Source organism: Pezoporus flaviventris, unplaced genomic scaffold (assembly GCF_033815535.1).
Source record: "Pezoporus flaviventris isolate CSIRO_AGI_PZ_B2104156 unplaced genomic scaffold, CSIRO_AGI_Pfla_v1 ptg000176l, whole genome shotgun sequence".
NCBI classification, from domain to species: domain Eukaryota; kingdom Metazoa; phylum Chordata; class Aves; order Psittaciformes; family Psittacidae; genus Pezoporus; species Pezoporus flaviventris.
Window position 1 is genome coordinate 227,542 of NW_026892724.1, and position 17,302 is coordinate 244,843.

A 17,302-nucleotide genomic window follows, 5' to 3' on the forward strand; every position below is an offset into this window, starting at 1 on the left:
CTCGTCCCAGTCTTCCTTCCTGGAAGCCCACTTCTAGATGGGATACAGGGCAGGTAAACTTTACTGTCATCCAATAGAGCTCTTCTCATCTGCTTGAGCTCTTGTATTGTCCTCTCCCAAACACCTACCCAGGTCACACTGGACTAACGGTGCATATGTGACAAGTGCCACCCTACAAGTGGGCTAAGTACCCAGAAGCATAAACCCACAAAATTTACTGTCCAGGAACATCTACAAAGGTGGTAGAGGCATCCCTGGTACCTCACACCTAGTAAGATCAGCTTCAAATACTCTTGAATTATTTTGCTCAGCAGGTGTAGGCAGCTGTAACCTGCACATTCTTCCTACCATTACACCCGAGAGCCACACTGGCTTGGATACACCCCTGTCGGCATAAAAAATATCAGGTATTGTACATTTCTGCACCCCTTTGACACAGGGTGTATGCCATGCTCCTAACATCCGAGCCAGCTCCTTCACAGGAGTATGCCTTTGCCTGCTGTCACCTTTCCTGGCCAAAAGCCTGGCTCAGCCATTCAGATGTTTCACAGGGATCCCTACAAACCAGAAAAGAAATGAGCTCATGGACCCAGAGGCACAGAAAACTGGTCATTTTTGTAACTTTCTTCCTGGAAGAACCCAATCAATGAAGCTTAGAAGTGCTAAAACGAAAGCTTTTCAGCTCCCTCACCCCATCACAAGAGCAGCTTGGGGAGCTGCTATAGCTACTGACTGCCCTCAACTACTACAGCTACTGAACCATCTGTTTCCTGCCTTGGACAGAACTGAAAGAACAGGCAGGCAAGCAGCCTGGGTGTGGGTGCCCACCCAGCCTTAGCAGGGAAGTCAGCAACCTCCCAGCAGGTCTCAAAAGCAGGGACAGAGCAGAGTTGAAGGAAGAAGGCAGGATACAGACCCCAGAAAGGCTACACTTGACGCCTGCACCGCTGTTTGGATGCCAATCCAGCAATGCACAGCTAGTACCATGGCCTGTGGTCAACTTGGGTTTAGACTTCCCACTGAAATAAAGCAGCCTGGAGAAGAGAAGCTGCATGGAGACCTCATAGCAGCCTTCCAGTACCTGAAGGGGGGCTATAGGGATGCTGGGGAGGGACTCTTCATTAGGGACTGCAGTGACAGGACAAGGGGTAACGGGTTAAAACTGAAACAGGGGAAGTTTAGACTGGATCTAAGGAAGAAGTTCTTTACTGTGAGGGTGGTGAGGCACTGGAATGGGTTGCCCAGGGAGGTTGGGAATGCTCCATCCCTGGCAGTGTTCAAGGCCAGGTTGGAAGGAGCCTTGGGTGACCTGGTTTAGTGTGAGGTGTCCCTGTCCATGGCAAGGGGTTGGAACTGGATGATGTTAAGGTCCTTTCCAACCCAAACTACTCTATGATTCTATGATAGATCTGTTGCCACAGCAGTGACTGCAAAAATCCTGAGCTAGAGACACTTGCGCTCTGATGCAGGACAAACGTAATGGCCTTGGGCAGGAAAGTCAAGCCCAGCTTGTAATCACAAAGGAAGGAAAAGAGCTGTCCTGCTAGATCTGCATCAGGAACTGGGTGAAACAAGAATCACGGCACAAATGGAAACCATGGATAGTGACTCTTCATTGACAGGTCTCTGCCTTATGACTTCAACCAGACGTAAAAACCTGGGATCCCACACGGCACAACAGCACGGCTTAACCAAAAGGGTGAGGAACGGGCTCATCTCACCCACACGTCAGCCTTCAGCACGCTCCTGGAGGTGGGCAGAGCTGCCAGGTAAAGCCAAGCAAAGCCAGCATCCAAATCTGCTGGTAAATCCTATGATCCTGAAGCTGACACCCATCTGACCTGCTCCTGTCCTTGGTGTTTGGAATCCCAAGAGGACTGTGCATGGCTCAACAACTCACCTACATGGCCTGGGGCTGGACACGGGGAGCTCCACACTCACTTCCACGTTGGTCAGCATCTGCTCCTTCAGAAGGGCTGTGACTCCACACTTGCTCAGAGGCAGAGGCTCTGCAGAGGCAGCCACACGTGATTTCACCAAGGGAGTGTTCTGCTCTCACGGCACAACCCAACACAGAGCTATCAACAGATTATTTAACAACCTGATTTGGCGTGGGTTCGTTTTTAAGGAGGTAGTTTTGTAGCAGCCCCAGTGAACAATGCACCAGCCTCTGCTCAACATCGAGAGCAGCACGCAATCCTAACCACCCTAACGCTGAGAAAGGAGACTGACCCCAGGTTAGGAGGCTTCTCACAAAGCTGAAGTGTGAAGCGTGAAGAACAGAAGTGTGTGAAAATAGCAAAAGAACTGGGATACTGAAATCCATAGCTGTGCTGGTAACTGCTTTAACCCTTCCTAAACTGGGTAAAGTCACAGTGAAGAGCTGAAGGAGCAGCAGACCCAAGGTATTTTGACTTTATTAACACTTCACACTGCCTCACACATGGATTCCAATAAGCAGAATAGGGAAACACATGGCTATATGAAACCACAAGTGGCTGAAATTGTCCCCCGATTCCATGTAAAAATGAGAAGCCTTTTCAGTAATAAAGAGATGGTAAGAACTCCTGTGGGAAGCCAGACAAAGGCCTGTGTAGCCCAAAATCTGTCACTGAACACCGCTAGTAATGGTTATTGGGAAGTATATAAGAAACATGACAGACAGTGATCTTTCCTCTCCTATGTTATCTCAGCACAACCCCTCCATTGGGCCTGTTGGGCAGCACAGGTGATGGAGCAGAAAGGAGTCCAGGACAATGCAGATGCCTCCAAGCTGAGAGCAATGGCAAGCCCCAAACAATCCTGACACACAGGGAAAATACTTCAGAGTCCAGACCAAACCTGACCCCAGGCCAGTGAGCCACCTATACAGAGAATGGGTGGACTCGGAGCAGAAAGCAAATATGGAGGGGTGAGAGTGAGCTTCCACCCACCTACAAGGCCACCTTTAGTGAAGAAGGCAAGTCACGCTCTGGAAGCAGTAAGGGAAGAGCTGTACACACAGCAGGAGAAGCAGTTTTTCTTTGGGGCCTGCAGTGCCAACATCATGGGTAGCCAAGGGGCTGCTGAACACTGAAGGCAGCCCTTTGGCATCCCTCCCAGCTCTCTGACACTGGGAAATCCAACTGCCTGACCTCAAGGTCCTACTCAGCCCTACCTCTATATGGTTTGAGTACAGAACCAGCCTAGCTCTCTGTCTGAATGGTCCATCTCCTTGGACAGTATCAGTGTCACCAAAACTGAGCCTCTTAAAGCTGCGCATGTGCTATAAAAGGGCTCAGGCATATTCCACAGACAAGAAGAAGCAAGTGGGCAGCACTGTCAGATAAGCCGGTCTTCGGTTCTGGGCCCTTCACTACAAGAGAGACACTGAGGAGCTGGAGCGGGGCCAGAGAAGGGCAATGGGGCTGGTGCAGGGCCTGGAGCCCAAGTGTGATGGGGAAAGGCTGAGGGACCTGGGGGGTTCAGTCTGGAGAAGAGAAGGCTCAGGGGGGACCTGATGGCTCCCTACAACTGCCTGAGAGGAGGATGGAGCCAGGAGGGGCTGGGCTCTGCTCCCAAGGAACAAGGGATGGGACAAGAGGAAACGGCCTCAAGCTGCCCCAGGGCAGGTTTAGATGGAGCTGAGGAACAATTCCTGCCCCAGAGGGTGCTCGGGCATTGGAAGAGGCTGCCCAGGGCAGGGCTGCAGTCACCACCACTGCAAGTGACAGGGTTCAGTGGTGGACTTGGAAGCCCTGGGGAAACAGCTGGACTTGATGATCTTACAGGTCTAACCCTTCACCCTGATCCCAGTTTGCTGCCTAAGAGTGCGTGGATGAATGGGCCCTTGGAGTCTGCACTCTCATTCTGCTCACCGAAGACAGCACTTAGGGGTACACCTCTATCAATGTGTGAGCCTTGCTTAGGTCTGTCCTCCACACCAAGGCCAACTAGAATGGAACAAGCCCCCCGTGCCCCCTTAAACCTGCTCTGCCTCCAAATGGGACAGCCCTTGCTAACTCATGAGCCATCCCCAGGAGCTGGCCAGGAAGGTCCAAGCCAAGCCGTGCCAAGAACCACACAAACCTAAAGCTGCACTGATGGTGGTGATCCATGGCTCAGGACTGTCCTCCAGGACTCCTTCGCACTAGGAAAGGAAAATCTTTTGGGAACAGCTTAAACAAACAGCCCACTTTCAGCTCCATTCCGGGAAAGGCGCCCTGTCCCCTCTGCATACTTCACCCCACACTTCCTTCCGCTCCACGCACGCAGGAACTCGTCCCGAGCTGGCCCCGCAGCACCAGGAAATAAACTGGGACCTGAACTCAAAACGAGCATCCAGATTCAAACGGATGTCTAAACCTTACCGTTCATGAATCTTTACTAAGAGCTCTTTAACTTAATAACCCTCAGCAGACAAAATTCAACATTCAAGCATAGGTGTAGCTTTAACTGCTCCTTTGCAGGTCCACTTTATAAACCATTAGCATTGCGAGCCACCCACTGAACAAAACAACCCCAACCCTGCGCTAGAAGAAACACTCGACAGCACACCCAAAATCAGTCAGGTTTACCCCAAGGCTCTGGAAGGTTCTTGCTTGGGGGGACCCCCCTTCAGGGCACGCTCCTGCTGCTGCTGCTTCCCTTGGTTCAGCTGCAAGAAGCTGACATCTGACGCCTCCTTGATGCAAATGCAAGCATTGGTTAGAGAGGGGAGAGATGTGACAAGACCATCTGTAAGTCCCTTCTAACCCTTAACATGCCATGACTCTATGACGAGCAGCATCCCTCTGCTCAGCCAGCTGGGGAACAGCAGGGATTAACACCACTGGCAGGAAGAGGCCGGGAGGAATCAGTCAGCCATTTGAAATGCCTCTGGTATGAAGGCTGGTGGCTTGGGTTACAGCATGCAGCCCTGCACCAGCAGCATCATCCCTGAGGTAACCGCAGGCTGGCTGGCTAACACACTGCGAGTACTCTCCAAAGCCTCCCAGCGCAAACTCTCCCTGTCCCCTGGCTGTGCCATGAACATTCACTGGGATCTCACACCCCCTTGTAACAACAGGCATTATTTTCCCCCTCTGAGCTCCCACCCTGCAGCTTCAAAACTGTCTTTTTGGTTCACTGGCATGCGCAAAGTCAACCGAAAGGAGGTATTCGGGAGCTTATGTCACTCTCTTAAATGCGATTTATTCAATGAAGACAGACGGGTGGATCGGAAGACTCTAACAGGAGTCTTTTGTGTCCAATTTATTGCTGACAATAGCCTCAGGTATCAAAAAAGTAAATAAAACAACACTGACAAACGAATCACAGCCTGGATCTTTTAAGGAGCTCGCCTTTATGAGAGCACACTCGTAGCTGTGGGGACTTAAACACTCGGTGCCCTCCATAAGCTAGAGGTCCAAGGTCCGCTGGCTGGCCAGGGAATCCAGTAGCCACTACTGCTATTCTCCTTAATGCAGAGAGATGGCAGAGGGATACCTGATTTCTGGTCCCTTTTCCCAGGAATGGGATGGAGTTATTCCCCATTTGTTTGCATAAAGTGACTCCTTTGACTAGTGTGGGCACTTACACAGGAGAAGAATAGCCATAATATCCAAGGGAGAAGATCATCCTGAGCATCCAGCTGCCTCCATTAGGCAGCTAAGAAGCTGTTTAGGGACTAAGTGGTGTGGAACAGGATTTCCATTAGGAAGGTGCTGATTCATACTTCTCTCACAGACAGGCCTGAATCAGAGAATGGCCTGGGCTGGAAAGAACTTTAAGATCATCCACTTCCAACCCCAGCCATGGGCAGGGACCCCTTCCACTAGAGCAGCTTGCTCCAAGCCCCTGTGTCCAAACTGGCCTTGAACACTGCCAGGGATGGGGCAGCCACAGCTTCTCTGGGCACCCTGTGCCAGCGCCTCAGCACCCTCACAGGGAAGAGCTTGTGCCTAATGTCTAACCTAAATCTCCCCTGTTTAAGTTTGAACCCGTTACCCCTTGTCCTCTTCACCAACTCCAGTTCATCCAGCTCCTACCAGACTCTTGTCCATAGGGCATGAAAGGGTTAAAGGTGCCAACCTTTAAAGGTGCCATGACTACATGGGAGGTCTTTGTCCCAAATTCTCAGTTTCACACTGCTAGAAGTCCAACAGCCTTGGAATACTCTTATTAACAAGAAAGAAGCAGTTCTGTTGGCCAAGCCCGCTTTAAAGTCCACTGGTATCTAATGGACAAGAGGTACTCTGGACAGAAAACAGACAAATGCTATTGCTCTTGAAGCACGTGTTCTCCTGCAAGCATTACACAAGATGCTAATGAGGAAACCTGCAGGCTTAATGCCAAGCATTAATTTATCTCAATCCCATCCTAAATGAAGATCAGAGCAAAGGGCACATGCCTTCCTTACAGCACGTTTAACAACGTGGAGAGTGCAAAACTAGAGCCTAAGTCACAAAGAGCAGCAGAGGGTCTCCCTCCAGCCCTTCTCCAAGCATGGCTGGCTAACTTCGCTCCATCGTGCTGTTATTTATGTGTGCTTTCCCCCCTTGTACTGCCTGGACTGAAGGAAGGAAGGATGTTTCACAGGAAGGAAGGACTGGCTTGGCTGTACTGAGACAGGACCACACCACTTCCCCCACTACACTGTTCCTTTCTACAGAGGAGGGAAGGAGTGGGAAATCCACATTTTCTATCGCCATTGCTAGTAAGAGGGTGGAAATGAACCCCAAGTGTTACAGAACCTCATCCAGCTCCTGCTCCAGGTGGGGTTAACATTAAAAGCTGGAGCAGATAGCTCAGGACTGATACCACAAGGCCTGGAGCCCTGGTCCCAGGTTGGACCAAGCTTGCAGGGAAGATTATTTTCCTTTAGGTGCAGTCAGAATTCACCACGTTTCAATTTGCTGCACCTTGGTCAGAGCAATCCCCAGCATCAGTATAGACTGGGGGATGGATGCATCGAGAGCAGCCCTGCAGAGAAAGAGACGGGGGGTACTGGGGGATAAGAAATTAGAGATGAACCAGCTACATGTGTTTGTAGCCCAGAAAGCCAACTGTGTCCTGGGCAGCATTAGCGCGAAGTGTGGCCAGCAGGTCAAGGGAGGTGATTCTTGCATTCTACTCTTCTCTCATGAGACCCCATCTGGAGTACTGCATCCAGCTATGGGGTCCACAGAAAGACTACAGCATGTCTACAGGAGGCCACAGAAGAGGTCTGAGGTCTGGAACACTTCTCCTGTGAGGAAAGACTGAGAGAGTTGGGGTTGTTCAGCCTGGAAAAGAGAAGTCTGGGGAGACCTTCTTGTGGCCTTTCAATATGTAAAGGGGGGGGGGGGTTATAAGAAAGATATAGAGAGACTTTTAACTACAGCCTGCAGTGACAGGTCTAGGGACACTTGTTTTAAACTGAAACATGGTAAGACTTAGATCAGACATAAAGAACCTATCTTTCCCTATGAGGGTGCTGAGGCGCTGGCACAGGGTGCCCAGAGAAGCTGTGGCTGCCCCATCCCTGGCAGTGCTCAAGGCCAGGTTGGACACAGGGGCTTGGAGCAAGCTGCTCCAGTGGAAGATCCACCTCTGACAACACTGCAGACACCACCTCACCACTACTGAGCAGAAGAGAACAACCTTCCCCCTTGACCTGCCCACTCTGCTGTTACTCACACTGCCCCAGATGCAGGCACTGCCGGGCCACCAAGACTTTGCTGACCCTGACCGCCTTGTTGCCATCAGACCTGCTTTTGCAGAGGAGAGGTGCCCTCTGTGTCCCACCAGCTCACACACAGCACGGCTGGGCTCCGAGGCAAGGAATGCACTGAGCACTCTCAGCCAGATGCTGCAGCGGTCACTGGAGGCACACAGGCAAGAGATCCCTAAAAAAAGAAGAAAGAGAGGGGTGGGGAAGGAAAGCCCCACTCTGCAAATCAGCTCAGTGAGGAAAATGGGAATAGAGGTGACCTGTTGGTAAGGGCTTGGGAGCATGTTCCTGCTGCAAGACAGTCAGGGAAAGCAAGCTACAGAGTGGGGCTTGCCACTGCTGCTGCTGGGGGAGATGCAGGGAAGGTGACTGAGGCTCAAGGAGAGCCACACAGCAACCAAGGCAGTCGGCAGGGCATGACTGTTTGCCTGCACTCAGCAGTTGCTGCTTGGCCAGCCTCACATCCATCCATCCATCCATCCATCCATCCATCCATCCATCCATCCATCCATCCATCCATCCATCCCAGCTATTTCACACTCATTTCTCAGGAGCTCATTTGCCGTCTACGCTCTGCAGAGACTCAGCACCCAAAGCGACGTCTCCCCGCCTCCACAGCATCGCTCCCACGTTCACCTTCACACACAGTGCCACAGTTTTCCCAAAACACTGAGAATATTCACCCTCCCCTTCACAGCACCTCTGTGACAGTTCATTGCAGGCAAAAAGAAACGCCCTGTTCCAAACCGTGCTGCTCGTTGCTATGCTCTGCCCAGTGCAAAAAGCTATCTGAAGGCAACATCCAGAGGAGTTAAGAGCATATGCAGGCAGTGTATAATATACTATAGCCAAATTTCACACACAAACATCACTATCCACATGTTACACAGGATACCTTTATGCTAAGGCATTAATCACGCTCAACAACACCAAAAACAATCCCAAACAGTATCTACACAGAATGGTATATAAACAGTGGAGGGAGAAGATTCATTAGGATCTCTCAACGTGCCAAGTTGAGATTCACACCACAATGCAGCACATCTATTATCCCACAGGAATTATTGTTCCCCAGTAAAACCAGACTTATTTCCAAATGATTCACACTACCTGAGGAATTACTGTTTTTGCAGCAATGTTCCAGATCCTAGGTCAGGAATCTCCTTTCTATTCTGGTAAATTCCACTAAGATATCGCATGTAACAACAAGTTCTTGAAGCAGTTTCATCAGATTTTCCCTTTAAGGTAACCCACTGCACTCCCACGTGAGGTACAGGCACCTCAAAGGCACAAGCAGCTGAAAGCGCTGCAGTGGAATCAGATGATCAGTGCAAGCTTGGAACCTCTGCAGCCTCCTTTCAGCTTTGGAAACATGCTGTGATTTTCAAACCAACCCAGGTGGAAGCCACAGGCCAGTTGTAGCTGAAACCCCAGAGAAGGCATTTAACAAGTAAGTTATATGAAAGCAATGAGAATGACCCTGAAAACAAAGTCTGACGGATTCTGCTGCAACACGTAATGAGGGTGTAGCACTGCAGCAAAATCCGTCATTCCCGGCTGTCCGATGGCGTGCTGCATGCAGCATGGAGTGGCAGAGCCGATGACAGCAGGAAGCACAGAGAGCTGTGCTGCCAGGAACCCACCCTGCACAGCCCCAAGGTGCTTTACCTTCATGCAAGCATCTGGATCACATGAGAAAACAGAGGAGAACACAAGAAGTAAAGGTTCAAGGTAAAGAGAAACGTGGTCAAGCTAATCAAAAAGTTGTCTGAGCTTATGCTCATCGTAATCAGGCTCATAAAAAGGCACATTTTCACCTTAGGATGAAGCTACCACTTTAGAGGTCAGTTAGAACACTCCTACACATATATAGAATCATAGAACACTTAGGGTCAGAAAGGACCTTAAGACAGAACCATAGAATAGTTACGGTTGGAAAGGACCTTAAGATCATCCAGTTCCACCCCCCTGCCACGGGCAGGGACACCTCACACTAAACCAGGTCACCCAAGGCTCTGTCCAGCCTGGCCTTGAACACTGCCAGGGATGGAGCATTCACAGCTTCCTTGGCAACCCACTCCAGCACCTCATTACCTTCCCAGTAAAGAACTTCTTCCTTAGATCTAACCTAATCTTCCCTTGTTTTACGTTTGAAGCCAATATGATCATGTCCCAGCCTGTGGCAGGGTTTGGAACTAGATGATCTTTACAGTCCCTTCCAAGGCAAACCATCCTGCCATTCTGTAAGCACAAGCACAGGTCTGACCACGTCACAGCAACATGCTCGCTCCTTTGTCCCTCCTCCACCTTTTTCCTACTGTGGCACTTGAACACCCAATGCAGTGTCCTGGCTGTTGCCTGTTCCTCTACCCCTGGAGCAGACACGAGCAGTGCTGGGCTCACCTGCTATGTGCTGCCTCCCAGAGTGGTGACGTGCCCCCGGCTGCCCAGGAGGACCGCTCTGCGTGGTGCAGCCCTCTCACACCACCTGCCTGCAGGAGCAGATGCTCTTCTCTCCTACCATGCAGCCTCACACATGAGCCCCAAGCTGCAGGGGGTCTGTAACGTTACCCATCAAAGCCAGCTCCTACCAGAGCTAAGTTTCCATCTCCTCCTTTCTCAGAGCTGTGCAGCTCACACTCAAGGATGCGTGTCCAGTCTTGGCCACAAGCGCTGTTTGCAAGGTGCCCAAACGAAATCTGTCCTGCTACTTCTGAGCCAAAGGATCACAAATCCATCCCAGGAACACGAGTCCATATAAATGTTATTTATATTCACCAACACTCCCCCAGCCACCGAGTTTGCAACCTGACATCACAACCGGGAGCTGTGGACAAGCGGCTCCCCGAGGGCCAGGGCAGCACAGGGGATGAGGTGGCTCGTGGTTATGCTGTGGCAGGCCAAGGAGCAGTGGCACAGAAGCATCCAGCTCACACAATGCATTGACACACACAAGTCCAGTGAACTCTGCTGCCCCAAGCTGAGTACACAGCTGATCAGACCCCAGATGATGCAGCCCTGAAGCGCCTTTGAGAAGAGGTACTTCAGGTTTGCCCCATCCAGGGAAGCTCTGGACCAAAAGGGCCAAAATTGCTGGGACTTAATAAATGCAGGAACTTTTCCACTCAAGTCCCCTGAACATGGTGCCTACTCCTGCTGCCCAAACCTGGGCAGTGCTTTGTGTGAGAAGGAAGACTGCAAAGGTAGCAGGGCCAAAGTCACCATAAAAGCAAGTTGGTGGAGAGTTAGAAAGACAGGCAGCGATACCTCCTGTGCTCGGGGGATACTAGCACTGCACAAGTGACCTCACAGGCTTTGGACCAGATCCTCTATCTGAAGTTTTAGGGTCATTTTAGATGGCTCTGCACCTCACCTGCCTCCTCCTAGCCCTGTGCTCCTCAATCCTGGCCACATAAAAGCAACCTTGCAACCAGGCTGGGAACTGGGCAGGGTTAAAGAGGATGGGGGGCAAAGGGTTGATGGTTGGGGATGATGTTTAGGGAGAGAACTCCCCTCAGTCATGATCCAGCTCTGAGGCAGCAGCACAAGAGGGACATGGAGCTGTTGGAGCAAATCCAGAGGAGGCCATGGAGATGCTGTGAGGGCTGGAGCAGCTCTGCTCTGGAGCCAGGCTGAGAGAGCTGGGCTGGGTCAGCCTGGAGAAGAGAAGGCTCCTGAAGGGGAGACCTGAGAGCAGCTCCAGTGCCTAAAGGGGCTGCAGGAAACCTGCAGAGGGGCTTGGGACAAGGAGCTGTAGGGACAGGCCAAGGGGAATGGCTTTAACCTGCTAGAGGGGAGACTGAGCTGAGCTCTTAGGCAGAAGCTCTTCCCTGTGAGGGTGCTTGAGGCGCTGGCACAGGGTGCCCAGAGAAGCTGTGGCTGCCCCATCCCTGGCAGTGTTCAAGGGCAGGTTGGACACAGGGGCTTGGAGCAAGCTGCTCCAGTGGAAGGGGTCCCTGCCTGGGGCAGGGGTTGGGGCTGGAGGAGCTTTAAGGTCCCTTCCAACATAAATCAGGCTGGGATTCTATGAGAAGCAGCCAGGATGAGTGGAAAGACAAGCCCACCTCCTCCAGCCACAGAGCCCACCCTTACAGACGCAGTGCTTCCCAAAGCCATGACTGAGAGGATGTGGAAATCCCTACCTCTCCTCCAAGCTGACAGTTGCAGCAGCAAGCAGCAGCTCTCATCTGCCCACTGTCACATAGAAACAAACTTATCAGCTGCTGTTTCCTTGCACTTTACAGCTGTGTATTTTGGAAACCTTGTTCCTAAGCAGATAAATGACCCATTTTACTCTTTGGGCTCTTGGTGTGGATGCCAGCAGATTCCACCATTGGCAGATCTCTTCTGGCAAAAGGCCACAGTGGAAGCTGATCACTATGTATAACAGCAGAACTCATCTTTTCTAACCACCTCTCTCCTTTCAGCCCTTCACTGTGCATTCACCTTTCTGCATCGTGTTCCTGTGAGAACCTCAAACGTTCAGGAGTGCAAACGTTCAATCTGCTGCACAAGCCACTCTGAGAAAGCACCAAAACAGCCTCAGCTCCGTTGTACAGAGAAGGAAACACAAAACTGCCCGTGCACGGTGTTTATGCCCCTGTGAGCACACAGGCGCTGTGCTTGGGTAAGGTTCGCTGTTGCACCTGCGTATCTTACTCCACCCTGCTGAGGTTAAAGAACATGGGGCTGAACGGTGCCTTATAACCCTTTATCTGCCATGATTAGGGCCTCAGCAGGGGAACATCATTGCCAAAACCTAAGAAGGTAGCCAGAGACACAAGAAGATTAAGGCCTAAACCACCGTGTTTTGGTGGCTGACATGCAATGCCACGCCTCATATTTGATCAGATCGAAAAGCACTCGGATTGTCAGGCTGCTGAATCAACCCAAACCCCACTGGGTCCATGGGAAAGGCACACCCACAGTGCCCTCTCCAAGTCAGGGTGGTTATGAAGGCTCCGAAACCTGGACAATTAAAGGCAAACAGCTTGTGGGCTTCCCACCAAAGTGATTCTGTCACCAGCTCTAACGCCTCAAATCCAGAGGGATGCATGTGATTGTCCACAGTGCCTGCAGTGGGTGGCCACAGCCACCACCAGCAGAAGGCTGCCTTCCCCTGCTACCCTGGCAAACCACTATGGACAGGGAGATGAATCCCTCCTTTGGTGACTATGGGGAGGAGATCAAATTCAAAGGACTCAAAGCCCTCCAAAGATGCAACCTGCCTGAAGCAGAGGGAGTGACAGTATGGAAGGATGGAGCAGACCACCAGCACCAAGGATGCAGGAGGTGCTGGCAAGCAACACCTGCTTGTCAGCTGTCACCGAGCATTTGAAAACACTTGTGTTTTCTATTTCACGTGTGCAGATCCAAACATTACCCAAGGCAGAAAGACTGAGACTGTAACTAACAAAGCCATAACCACCACAACTAGTGCTCTCCCTTCCAATACGTTTTAAGGGTTCCCATCACCTTCATTGCACTAGCTACTGCAAACCATAGTACTGCTGCTAGACCATCACATGAATCTTCCAATCCAAATGGCCTCCTAAAAAGACTATTTGCTTCATTTTCATGTAACAACTGTATAAAGGTGTCCTTTTTGTCATGTGGCTCAGTCACACCAGCCACACTTCTTGCACAGCTTCCACAAGGAAGCAGGCACGTATCATCTGGCTCCTCGCAGACCACAGCCTTCGGTGGGAAAGAAAGGTTTCACAGAGGATGAGCATAACCTCAGTGAGCCTAAGGTAAGGTCATGCTCAAAGGTGCAATCACCAACCCATCTGAACAGACACAATAACGTGGTCAAGATCATAAGGCATACCAGGCTTTTAAACATTACCATTTCTGGTAATGGCCACATTTGAGAGTATTTGTTTTTAACAAGAGCTATTTTTGTCTGCACTTCCTAACTCACTCTAAATGAAGAAATTCAGTAAGTTATTCTCAGCTGCGCTGTTTTCAGAGCACAGAGAAAGCCAGAGGGCGAGCAAAGAGCCCACATTGCCAGAACTTAACTTCCTAGAAAGTAGGAATTGGTCAGGCTGCCCTGTACTGAAGAAACAGTACCATCCACAGGGCTATGAGGAAGCTGAGGCTGAAGGGCTGCTCAGAGCAGAACGGAGGTTAGTTAACGGGGACCTGCCCACTCTGGAGTTGCTCTCCCACACCCCATTACCCTGATTCACTGCAGACCTTGCAGCCACACATCCAAACGAAACACAGCGACCAACTCCACGGCCTCCTCCTCCCTGCAGTGCCTGGCCTGGTGCAGGGGACTGCCTGGGGCAGCCAGAAAGCAACCTGGCAAAGGAGCCCCTTGTGCCGGAGGGTCCTGCACACCAGCCCTCCCCATGGATCGGAGCCCCTGGGAGGGGGGGGTCAGCATGATGGTTTTCTGCTGCCCTTATTGCCACAGACTCAACACAATGGAGGAATAATGCTTCTGCAAGTGCCGCGGATGCAGGACAGTCCTGGAGGGCTCTGCCCCTCCGAAACACACCGGCTGGGCAGGCAACTGCCCAGAGCACACAGTTGTTGGCTTTGGGCTTGCCCGGAGAGCAGACGCACTGAGGAACACTGCCCCTGCTCGTTCTCCAGCAGACCAGGAGATGCACAGCACTGCCAAGAGACTGGAGGCATGCGGTAAGGAAACGCATTTTTTCCTCCTAAACCCTGAATGCCTGAGACTACTCCAGGGCTGTAAAAATACTTCCCCTTTCACTGTCATTGCTGTGTGGCACCGCTTGGAGAGGGGCTCACCCCCCGGCCCCAGGCAGCTCAGGGGGGAACCACCCTGACACACTGCAAGGCTGAGCACTCCTGCCCGTGATTTTTGTGGGTGCTTTTAACAGAATTAAACCCTTAATCCCCCTGCGCCTAACGTGAATGTGCCAATTAGTTGGGACGGTCGCTTTAACTTGGGTTTAATTGGTTTAAAGGCTTCGGATGCAGCATTAGAAGGGAAAACAGCGCAGATTTGCAATGGAAGCGCGGTCACCAAGGACAACCAGCACCGGTCTGGTCTCCCACTCGCTCTGCGTGCCAGCACGTGGGACACCCGGCGAAGCCAAAAGGGGCACTTGTAAGCAGTTTTATGAAGGGAAAAAAGGAGGGTTTGGGATTCTCCATCAATGAATTCCCTCGTGACCGGGGGGGAGCAAAGGCAGCTAAAAACTAACAAAGGCAGCGCATCGGAAAAGCTCGCAGATAAAAAGAACTTTATAGGGATAAATGTGGGTGGGCTGGGGAGAAAAAAAAAAAAAGAGAAATTCAGAGGAAAATAAGCAACAGGAAAAGGAGTTTATGGAAAAGGAGCCTGGAAAAGGGTATCCGCAGCAATCGCCCTCGTTGTGCGCCTCTGGACCTCAGCTCCGCCGAACCCCGACGGTGCCAGCGACCTTCCCCGGAGGCGGCTCGCAACGGCCCCCGAGGGACCGCGACCTTCCCGGGCGGGGACCGCGCCGCTCTGGGCTCAGGAAAGCGCTGTTCCGGTCACGTCGGAAGGAGCCCGGCGGCGGCTCCATTTCCGAGCGGGAGCCCAAAGGCCCTTTGCGGGCGCCGCCGGGCCGGGGCGACCCGCGCTGTGGCGGCGGCGGCGGAGCCTCCGCGGGGTCAGCCCCGGCCCGGCGGCGCCCGCCCGTGCGCGGAAGGCGGCGTTGGGTCCGCGGAGACAAAGCGGATGCCTCACATTCCTCCCCGCCCCGCCGGTCCCCGGCACCCCCCGCCCGCCCCGTCGTCGCCCACCTCTGCCTACCTGAGGGAGCCGGCCGGGCCTCGCTCCTTCCTCCCGTCCCGTCCCTTCCGTCCCTGCCGCCCGCGGCGCGCTGCAGCCGGCGGGGCAGCCCGGGCTTGGGCAGCCGCAGCCCGCGGGGGGCTCCGGGCTCGGCGGCGGGTGCGGGCGCTGACAATGAGGGGAGGGCGGCGGGACCGGGCGGCGCTTTGACGTCAGCGGAGCGGGGCGGCTCCGCGGGGAGACGGGAGGGCGCGGCGGCCATCTTGGGGGGAGCGGGCGCTGCCGTCTGAGGGCTGCGGGGGGCGGCAGGGAGGGGGTGCGGGACCCTGCGGCTCTGGGACGGCAGCGCCGGGGGGACGTGGAGGCGTTGGAAGGGGCACGGGTGCCTGTGGCGCGGGGCGGGTACCGCGGCGGAAGGAGCTCGGTGGTGCGAGGTTGGGGAATGGACGAGGTCTGTCCCGGGGAAGGAAATGGGATACGTGACCTAGTGGAGAGAGGAGAAGGAAGGAAGCGCTGGCTGCTCGGAGGGGAAGGAGGAAGTGTTTTGGGGTTTATTCATGGGCATTTGGCGCAGTCAGCACGAGGCAGGAGGACAGAAAGGGACGAGTGGAATGCGGGATGTAACGAGGGGATCCGGCGCTTGGCTGGGCTGGGAGGTGCTGAATAAAAGCCATACAAATAGGAGCAAAGGGGGGGAACCCAACTGAAGAGTCAAGGGGACCAGGAGGGGGGAAGACTCCAGCCCAGGGCCTGGGATGGGCAGAGGGGAGCGCTGGAGGAGGGGGTACGGCAGCGGTGGGGTGCGCTGGGGAGGAGCAGCCCGGGAAGCAGCGATCCCTTCCTGACGGGATCCTGCGGAGCGAAAGCCGCCCCCCCTCAGGGCCCTTCCTGGGCAGGCGGCTCGGTTCCAGGGGTGCAGGGTGTGGGCGGAGGTGACGAGCGCCCATGAAACCGGGCGTAACCTGGGGAAGCGGCCGAAGCTGTCAGCGCCTGCGGCAGCGGAGCCCGGAGGGGTGCAGCAGGTTTAAACCAACAGAAGTGGCTCCTGCAGCCGCTGCACAGCTTGGGGAGCTGAGAGGCGGGCGGCTGCGGGGTGCCCCCAGCACCAGGGCCGGGCGGCTGCGGGGTGCCCCCAGCACCAGGGCCGGGAGGCTGCGGGGTGCCCCCAGCACCAGGACCGGGAGGCTGCGGGGTGCCCCAGCACCAGGGCCGGGAGGCTGGGCAGGGATTAAACAAGCTCCTGGGGAGCAGCAGTGGCTGTGACAAACGCCTGAGTCACCCGCGAGCTCCCCAGGCCCTGGGCTGGCTCCTCGGGTGTTCTTGCTGTTCCGTGCCTGCTGTCTCTGGTGCGTCCCCCTGAGGTGTCTGCGCTCAGCCAGCAGCTTCCCGGGAACGATGCCCTCGGTTCCGCCTCCCTCCTGGAGCCGCTCGTGTGCCCGCGCTGCTCCGGGTGCGCCGGTCCGGGGGACTGCTCCGTTCGTTAGGCTGGCGGAAAAGGAAGGCAGGGTCCATTCGTTAGGCTGGCAGAAAACGAAGGCAGGGTCCGTTCGTTAGGCTGGCAGAAAAGGAAGGCAGGGTCCGTTGGTTAGGCTGGCAGAAAACGAAGGCAGGGCTCCGTTCGTTAGGCTGGCAGAAAAGGAAGGCAGGGTCCGTTGGTTAGGCTGGCAGAAAACGAAGGCAGGGCGAGCGCTTCTGTGCCAGTTCCGAGAGCTCAGCGGGGCCCTGTTCCCCGAGCCGGGGCTCTCCATCACGTCAGGATCTCTGCCTTCTCTCTGCAAAGACCAGATTTAGTCGTATTATTACTATTTTTTAATGGAAGTGGAGCCTCTTCTGTTATTCGCTGATATTCGGGCTTTAAGTATTTATAACGTGAGAGTCATGATAACCTC

General features: G+C 53.6%; 1 protein-coding gene across 3 annotated transcripts in view; it reads right to left on the minus strand.

The window, feature by feature from the left end:
- LUZP1 (leucine zipper protein 1) overlaps window positions 1-15,587 on the minus strand; it is a 34,998-nt gene extending 19,411 nt beyond the window's left edge. Inside the window, exon 1 of one of the 3 annotated variants that reach the window (XM_061480330.1) lies at window positions 15,435-15,586. The gene's annotated coding sequence lies outside the window, so the exon portion shown is untranslated. Of the gene's footprint in view, window positions 1-8,782; window positions 8,895-15,434 lie in introns of those variants that run through there. The other 2 variants (XM_061480328.1, XM_061480329.1) reach the window with 2 other exon arrangements.
- Between the last annotated feature and the right edge of the window lie 1,715 nt (window positions 15,588-17,302).